The sequence below is a fragment of the Salvelinus alpinus genome, chromosome 31, assembly GCF_045679555.1.
Source record: "Salvelinus alpinus chromosome 31, SLU_Salpinus.1, whole genome shotgun sequence".
Taxonomy (NCBI): Eukaryota; Metazoa; Chordata; class Actinopteri; order Salmoniformes; family Salmonidae; genus Salvelinus; species Salvelinus alpinus.
This window is the reverse complement of record NC_092116.1, coordinates 14161271-14168979: the sequence shown is the minus strand read 5'-3', so window position 1 is coordinate 14168979 and position 7709 is coordinate 14161271.

The following is a 7709-nucleotide window of genomic DNA, read 5'->3' as shown; positions in this document are numbered from 1 at the left end:
AATATATATTATGCAAAATATATCAAGGGTGCTTAATTTGATTTTTTTTGTGATGGATCATAATCACAAGAAATGTATAGTAAACTGGCATAAATCTAAATGTATGTATTTATGTCAATACGGTATGCACAAAATGTGTCCAAAAATATATACTCTACCTCACAATTACTACATAGAGTTGAAATTAAAGGTCATGTTTTTTTCATCTTCATGTAATACAGTACTGTACAAATACTGTATACAACTGATTATTCCTTTATGCTTGTAATACCACTTAAGTTCAGAGTTCCTTTCAGTGGCACACAAACACTGAGTTGACTGACGCACACTTGTTCATGTTCACTGAGCCACATATTCTATGGGTTGAGCCATGCAACCATATTCAAAGACAATGGCATCAACTAACTGCCATTTAGTGAAAAGCTGAGTTGTTATAAAATAGAATATGACCCTCAGATAGAGCATGATGAACCTACCACAGATATTTATAACTAGAAACATAGAACTAAAAAACATTTGTCATATGTAATGTCTGGAGCGTTCTGTTTTGGTCCAGAACATGAATATAGCACCATGGCCCAGGGGAGAGGGGGTGAGGAGGGGAAGGAGGGTGAGGGGTAAGGGTAATGAGTGGGAGGGGTGATGAGGGGGAGGGTGAGGAGGGGAAGGGGTGAGGGGTGTGAGGGGACCCCACACACGCTGAGGGAGGGAGGAAGAGAGGGGGAGTTTGTGTGCATGCGTGTGTGTGTGTGTGTGTTTTTGTGTAGGAGGTGAGAGAAAGTGAATGCAAGACAGAAAGTAAGAACATTTTTAAAAAGAGAGGAAGCAAGAGAGAGATAGAGAAAGAAAGAGAGAGAGAGGGTTAGGGGAGGCGGGAGAGGGGAGAGGGGTGAGGAGGGGAAGGGGTAAGGTTGAGGGGTGTGAGGGGAAGGGGTAAGGTTGAGGGGTGTGAGGGGAAGGGGTAAGGTTGAGGGGTGTGAGGGAGAGGGGTGAGGAGGGGAAGGGGTAAGGTTGAGGGGTGAGGAGGGGAAGGGGTAAGGTTGAGGGGTGTGAGGGGAAGGGGTAAGGTTGAGGGGTGTGAGGGAGAGGGGTGAGGAGGGTGAGGAGGGGAAGGGGTAAGGTTGAGGGGTGAGGAGGGGAAGGGGTAAGGTTGAGGGGTGAGGAGGGGAAGGGGTAAGGGAGAGGGGTGAGGAGGGTGAGGGGTGAGGAGGGGAAGGGGTAAGGTTGAGGGGTGAGGAGGGGAAGGGGTAAGGTTGAGGGGTGTGAGGGGAAGGGGTAAGGTTGAGGGGTGAGGAGGGGAAGGGGTAAGGTTGAGGGGTGTGAGGGGAAGGGGTAAGGTTGAGGGGTGAGGAGGGGAAGGGGTAAGGTTGAGGGGTGAGGAGGGGAAGGGGTAAGGTTGAGGGGTGAGGAGGGGAAGGGGTAAGGTTGAGGGGTGAGGAGGGGAAGGGGTAAGGTTGAGGGGTGTGAGGGGAAGGGGTAAGGTTGAGGGGTGTGAGGGGAAGGGGTAAGGTTGAGGGGTGTGAGGGGAAGGGGTAAGGTTGAGGGGTGTGAGGGGAAGGGGTAAGGTTGAGGGGTGTGAGGGGAAGGGGTAAGGTTGAGGGGTGTGAGGGGAAGGGGTAAGGTTGAGGGGTGTGAGGGGAAGGGGTAAGGTTGAGGGGTGAGGAGGGGAAGGGGTGAGGTTGAGCTGTGAGGAGGGGAAGGGGTAAGGTTGAGGGGTGAGGAGGGGAAGGGGTAAGATTGAGGGGTGTTAGGGGAAGGGGTAAGGTTGAGGGGTGAGGAGGGGAAGGGGTAAGGTGGAGGGGTGTGAGGGGAAGGGGTAAGGTTGAGGGGTGAGGAGGGGAAGGGGTAAGGTTGAGGGGTGAGGAGGGGAGGGGAAGGGGTAAGGTTGAGGGGTGTGAGGGGAAGGGGTAAGGTTGAGGGGTGTGAGGGGAAGGGGTAAGGTTGAGGGGTGAGGAGGGGAATGGGTAAGGTTGAGGGGTGTGAGGGTGAGGGGTGAGGAGGGGAAGGGGTAAGGTTGAGGGGTGAGGAGGGGGAGGGGTGAGGAGGGGGAGGGGTGAGGAGGGGGAGGGGTGTGAGGGGATTTGTCAAGTGTCATGTTGTTGTGCTAGCTGTGATTGAAAATAAAAGGAGAAAAAATAGCCTTGCTGACTGATGACCTCTGTAGGGGACCCCACACACACTGAGGGAGGGAGGGCGTTGGGCGAGAGAGGAGAGAGAGGGGGACGGGAGAAAGAGAGAGTGTGTGAGAGAGAGAGAGAGAGAAAGATATATATGTATACAGAGAGATAGAAAAAGAGAGAAAAATATATATATAGAGAGAGAGAGAAAGAGAGAGAAAGAGAGAGAGAGAAATAGGGGCAATGTAAACATTTGTTTCCCTTTAACTATTTGCACATCGCTACAACACTGTGTATAGACATAATAGGACATTTGAAATGGCTTTATTCTTCTGGAACTTGTGTGGGTGTAGTATTTACTGTTCACTTTTTATTTCACGTTTGTTTATCAATTTCACTTGCTTTGGCAATGTAAATATACAGTGGGGAGAACAAGTATTTGATACACTGCCGATTTTGCAGGTTTTCCTACTTACAATGCATGTAGAGGTCTGTAATTTTTATCATAGGTACACTTCAACTGTGAGAGACGGAATTTAAAACAAAAATCCAGAAAATCACATTGTATGATTTTTAAGTAATTAATTCGCATTTTATTGCATGACATAAGTATTTGATACATCAGAAAAGCAGAACGTAATATTTGGTACAGAAACCTTTGTTTGCAATTACAGAGATCATACGTTTCCTGTAGTTCTTGACCAGGTTTGCACACACTGCAGCAGGGATTTTGGCCCACTCCTCCATACAGACCTTCTCCAGATCCTTCAGGTTTCGGGGCTGTCGCTGGGCAATACGGACTTTCAGCTCCCTCCAAAGATTTTCTATTGGGTTCAGGTCTGGAGACTGGCTAGGCCACTCCAGGACCTTGAGATGCTTCTTACGGAGCCACTCCTTAGTTGCCCTGGCTGTGTGTTTCGGGTCGTTGTCATGCTGGAAGACCCAGCCACGACCTATCTTCAATGCTCTTACTGAGGGAAGGAGGTTGTTGGCCAAGATCTCGCGATGCATGGCCCCATCCATCCTCCCCTCAATACGGTGCAGTCATCCTGTCCCCTTTGCAGAAAAGCATCCCCAAAGAATGATGTTTCCACCTCCAAGCTTCACGGTTAGGATGGTGTTCTTGGGGTTGTACTAATCCTTCTTCTTCCTCCAAACACGGCGAGTGGAGTTTAGACCAAAAAGCTCTATTTTTGTCTCATCAGACCACATGACCTTCTCCAATTCCTCCTCTGGATCATCCAGATGGTCATTGGCAAACTTCAGACGGGCCTGGACATGCGCTGGCTTGAGCAGGGGGACCTTGCGTGCGCTGCAGGATTTTAATCCATGACGGCGTAGTGTGTTACTAATGGTTTTCTTTGAGACTGTGGTCCCAGCTCTCTTCAGGTCATTAACCAGGTCCTGCCGTGTAGTTCTGGGCTGATCCCTCACCTTCCTCATGATCATTGATGCCCCACGAGGTGAGATCTTGCATGGAGCCCCAGACCGAGGGTGATTGACCGTCATCTTGAACTTCTTCCATTTTCTAATAATTGCGCCAACAGTTGTTGCCTTCTCACCAAGCTGCTTACCTATTGTCCTGTAGCCCATCCCAGCCTTGTGCAGGTCTACAATTTTATCCCTGATGTCCTTACACAGCTCTCTGGTCTTGGCCATTGTGGAGAGGTTGGAGTCTGTTTGATTGAGTGGGTGGACAGGTGTCTTTTATACAGGTAACGAGTTCAAACAGGTGCAGTTAATACAGGTAATGAGTGGAGAACAGGAGGGCTTCTTAAAGAAAAACTAACAGGTCTGTGAGAGCCGGAATTCTTACTGGTTGGTAGGTGATCAAATACTTATGTCATGCAATAAAATGCGAATTAATTACTTAAAAATCATACAATGTGATTTTCTGGATTTTTGTTTTAAATTCCGTCTCTCACAGTTGAAGTGTACCTATGATAAAAATTACAGACCTCTACATGCTTTGTAAGTAGGAAAACCTGCAAAATCGGCAGTGTATCAAATACTTGTTCTCCCCACTGTATGTTTCCCAAGGCCAATAAAGCCCCTTGAATTGGATTGAATTGAGAGAGAGAGAGAGAGAGAGAGAGAGAGAGAGAGAGAGAGAGAGAGAGAGAGAGAGATAGAGAGAAAGAGAGAGAGAGAGAGAGAGAGAGAGAGAGAGAGAGAGAGAGAGAGAGAGAGAGAGAGAGAGAAAGAAAGAGCGAGAGAGAGAGATAGAGAGAGAGAGAGAGAGAGAGAGCGAGAGAGAGAGAGAGAGAGAGAGAGATGTTTGGGCGAGATAGTGATACACATGCTCTCTTTTTCCAGGAAACACCTGTCAGCAGCCGTCTTCACAGTTGAAGCTCTCTCTCTCTCTCACACACACACGCACACACACAAACACACACACACACACACACACACACACACACACACACACACACACACACACACACACACACACACACACACACACACACACACACACACACACACACACACACACACACACACACACACACACACACACACACACACACACATATACAGTGCTTGAACGCTTACACACACACACTTACACACACACAAAATACACATACATTTACAAGTGAATAGCACTGAGAACACAAGCTACTGTAAGCTTACAGCATCTTGTTTTACGGTTTATTCTGACAAGCTTTTCAGTACAGTTTGTAAACGTTGTATACAATGCAAATTGGGCCCGATTCAGACTTTCCTGCACATGATTTTTATACTTATTTTCTGCACATGATTTTTATACTTATTTTCTGCACATGATTTTTCCTTATGATCCGTAGAGACGTTAAACCCGTCATATGGAAGCAAACTGAAAATCAGATGCAAATGTATTGCGGCCCTTTTCCACAGTGAAGTAGGCTTTAAAGTGCCATTACTCCGAATTTTTATTGTGTTCCCTCATAATTTGGATGAAATGTGGAGAACCAAGCTATAGGAACTCAGGAACCACACATGGCAGCTTAAAGCTGGAGCCTGGCGCACTGTTCAAGATTACTGGACCGTTGTTATACAGTTCCATAATTAGTGAGGATTAGAGTAGATTTCCAGGACTACTGTTTAACCCCTATTGTACACTTGGATTTGAACTTGAATATGGCAACTTTCAGGATGAAGCAAACCACTGTATTTTTGATTCAGCGATATATTTAGTACGTAAAGGCTCTCCAGTCCTGTTTTTTAGTGATTCACATATACTGGAACTGGAAGGTTCGCTCGACCTTATTCATGGTTTCCTCGCATGTAAAGGTGGTGGAATGAAGTCAAGGCCAGAATACTACAAGCATACCTGTAAACATACCTCCGCCACACCTTCATTTCCTTGATCTCCACCCCAAACCAATAGCAGGTGAATATCATGCTATTGTCATGAATACGCTTCGAGAGAAAAGTGCATAGAAAAGGGAATTGCATTCTAGTTACACGCGCTTAACTCAGGTCGGAATTCCGCCCATCCTGACTAAACTATAAACGCAAAACAAACATACAAGCTCTTTACATGAGGGATGGTAGCTGGTGTACTGTAAGTTTAGCCCCTACACAAGTATACACACACTCACACACACTAGTAGGCTGTGTGTGTGAGATTATCTACTGCATGGTGTGTAACTGCCTTTGTGTGTTGTCGAGTGGTGCCACGTTTACTGCCTGCCTGGGAGAAATACTTTTACGAGACATGAGGTCTGCACCGCAGCCAGAGCCAAAGTTTAACTAGACCTCCTGGAAACTCTCTCTCTCTCTCTCTCTCTCTCTCCCTCTCTCGCTCTCTCTCTCCCTCTCTCCCTCTCTTCTTCTTTCTCCTTATTCCCTCCTCTCTCCACCTGTCTTTTCTCACCCCCTCTTTCTCTTTTCACACACAAATACGTACATTCTCAGAACTCCAACACCCATGTCCAAGTTCAACGAGGTGTGGCTTTCGCTCTCCCTCCCTCTCTCTCACACACATACACACACACACACACAGCTTCTGTTAACCTGAGAGGGCGAGGTCAATCCCTTTGACTCGCTGCCCACATGCCTTCTAGACGGACACGCTGTGGCCACGGCAACCCCCCCCCCCCTAAGATTAGGACTAATCAAGTGTGCTTCGACTTTGGCCAACTCCAATGCCCCCTCACTCACCCATCCCCCCTCTCTACCCCACCTTTTTTGGTCACCAGGCGCCTCTCTCTCTGCCCCCCCCCCCTTTGTCCTGTCCAACCCACTCCTACCTGTCCTTCGCCCTGTCAAACCCACCCCTACCTATCATTCGCCCAGTCCAACCCACCCCTACCTATCCTTCACCCTGTCCAACCCACCCTTACCAATCCTTCACTCTGTACAACCCACCCCTACCTATCCTTAGCCTTGTCCAACCCACCCCTACCTATCCTTAGCCTTGTCCTACCCACCCCTACCTATCCTTAGCCTTGTCCAACCCACCCCTACCTATCCTTAGCCTTGTCCAACCCACCCCTACCTATCCTTCACCCTGTCCAACCCACCCCTACCTATCCATAGCCTTGTCCAACCCACCCCTACCTATCCTTCACCCTGTCCAACCCACCCCTGCCTATCCTTAGCCTTGTCCAACCCACCCTTACCTATCCTTCGCCCTGTCCAACCCACCCCTACCTATCCTTCGCCCTGTCCAACCCACCCCTGCCTATCCTTAGCCTTGTCCAACCCACCCCTACCTATCCTTCGCCCTGTCCAACCCACCCCTACCTATCCTTAGCCTTGTCCAACCCACCCCTACCTATCCTTCGCCCTGTCCAACCCACCCCTACCTATCCATAGCCTTGTCCAACCCACCCCTGCCTATCCTTAGCCTTGTCCAACCCACCCCTACCTATCCTTAGCCCTGTCCAACCCACCCCTACCTATCCTTCACCCTGTCCAACCCACCCCTACCTATCCTTCACCCTGTCCAACCCACCTCTACCTATCCTTCGCTCTGTCCAACCCACCCCTACCTATCCTTAGCCTTGTCCAACCCACCCCTACCTATCCTTCACCCTGTCCAACCCACCCCTACCTATCCTTAGCCTTGTCCAACCCACCCCTACCTATCATTCGCCCTGTCCAACCCACCCCTACCTATCCCTAGTCTTGTCCAACCCACCCCTACCTATCCTTAGCCTTGTCCAACCCACCCCTACCTATCATTCGCCCTGTCCAACCCACCCCTACCTATCCATAGCCTTGTCCAACCCACCCCTACCTATCCTTAGCCTTGTCCAACCCACCCCTACCTATCCTTCACCCTGTCCAACCCACCCCTACCTATCCTTAGCCTTGTCCAACCCACCCCTACCTATCCTTAGCCTTGTCCAACCCACCCCTACCTATCCTTCACCCTGTCCAAACCACCCCTACCTATCCTTAGCCTTGTCCAACCCACCCCTACCTATCATTCGCCCTGTCCAACCCACCCCTACCTATCCCTAGTCTTGTCCAACCCACCCCTACCTATCCTTAGCCTTGTCCAACCCACCCCTACCTATCATTCGCCCTGTCCAACCCACCCCTACCTATCCATAGCCTTGTCCAACCCACCCCTACCTATCCTTAGCCTTGTCCAACCCA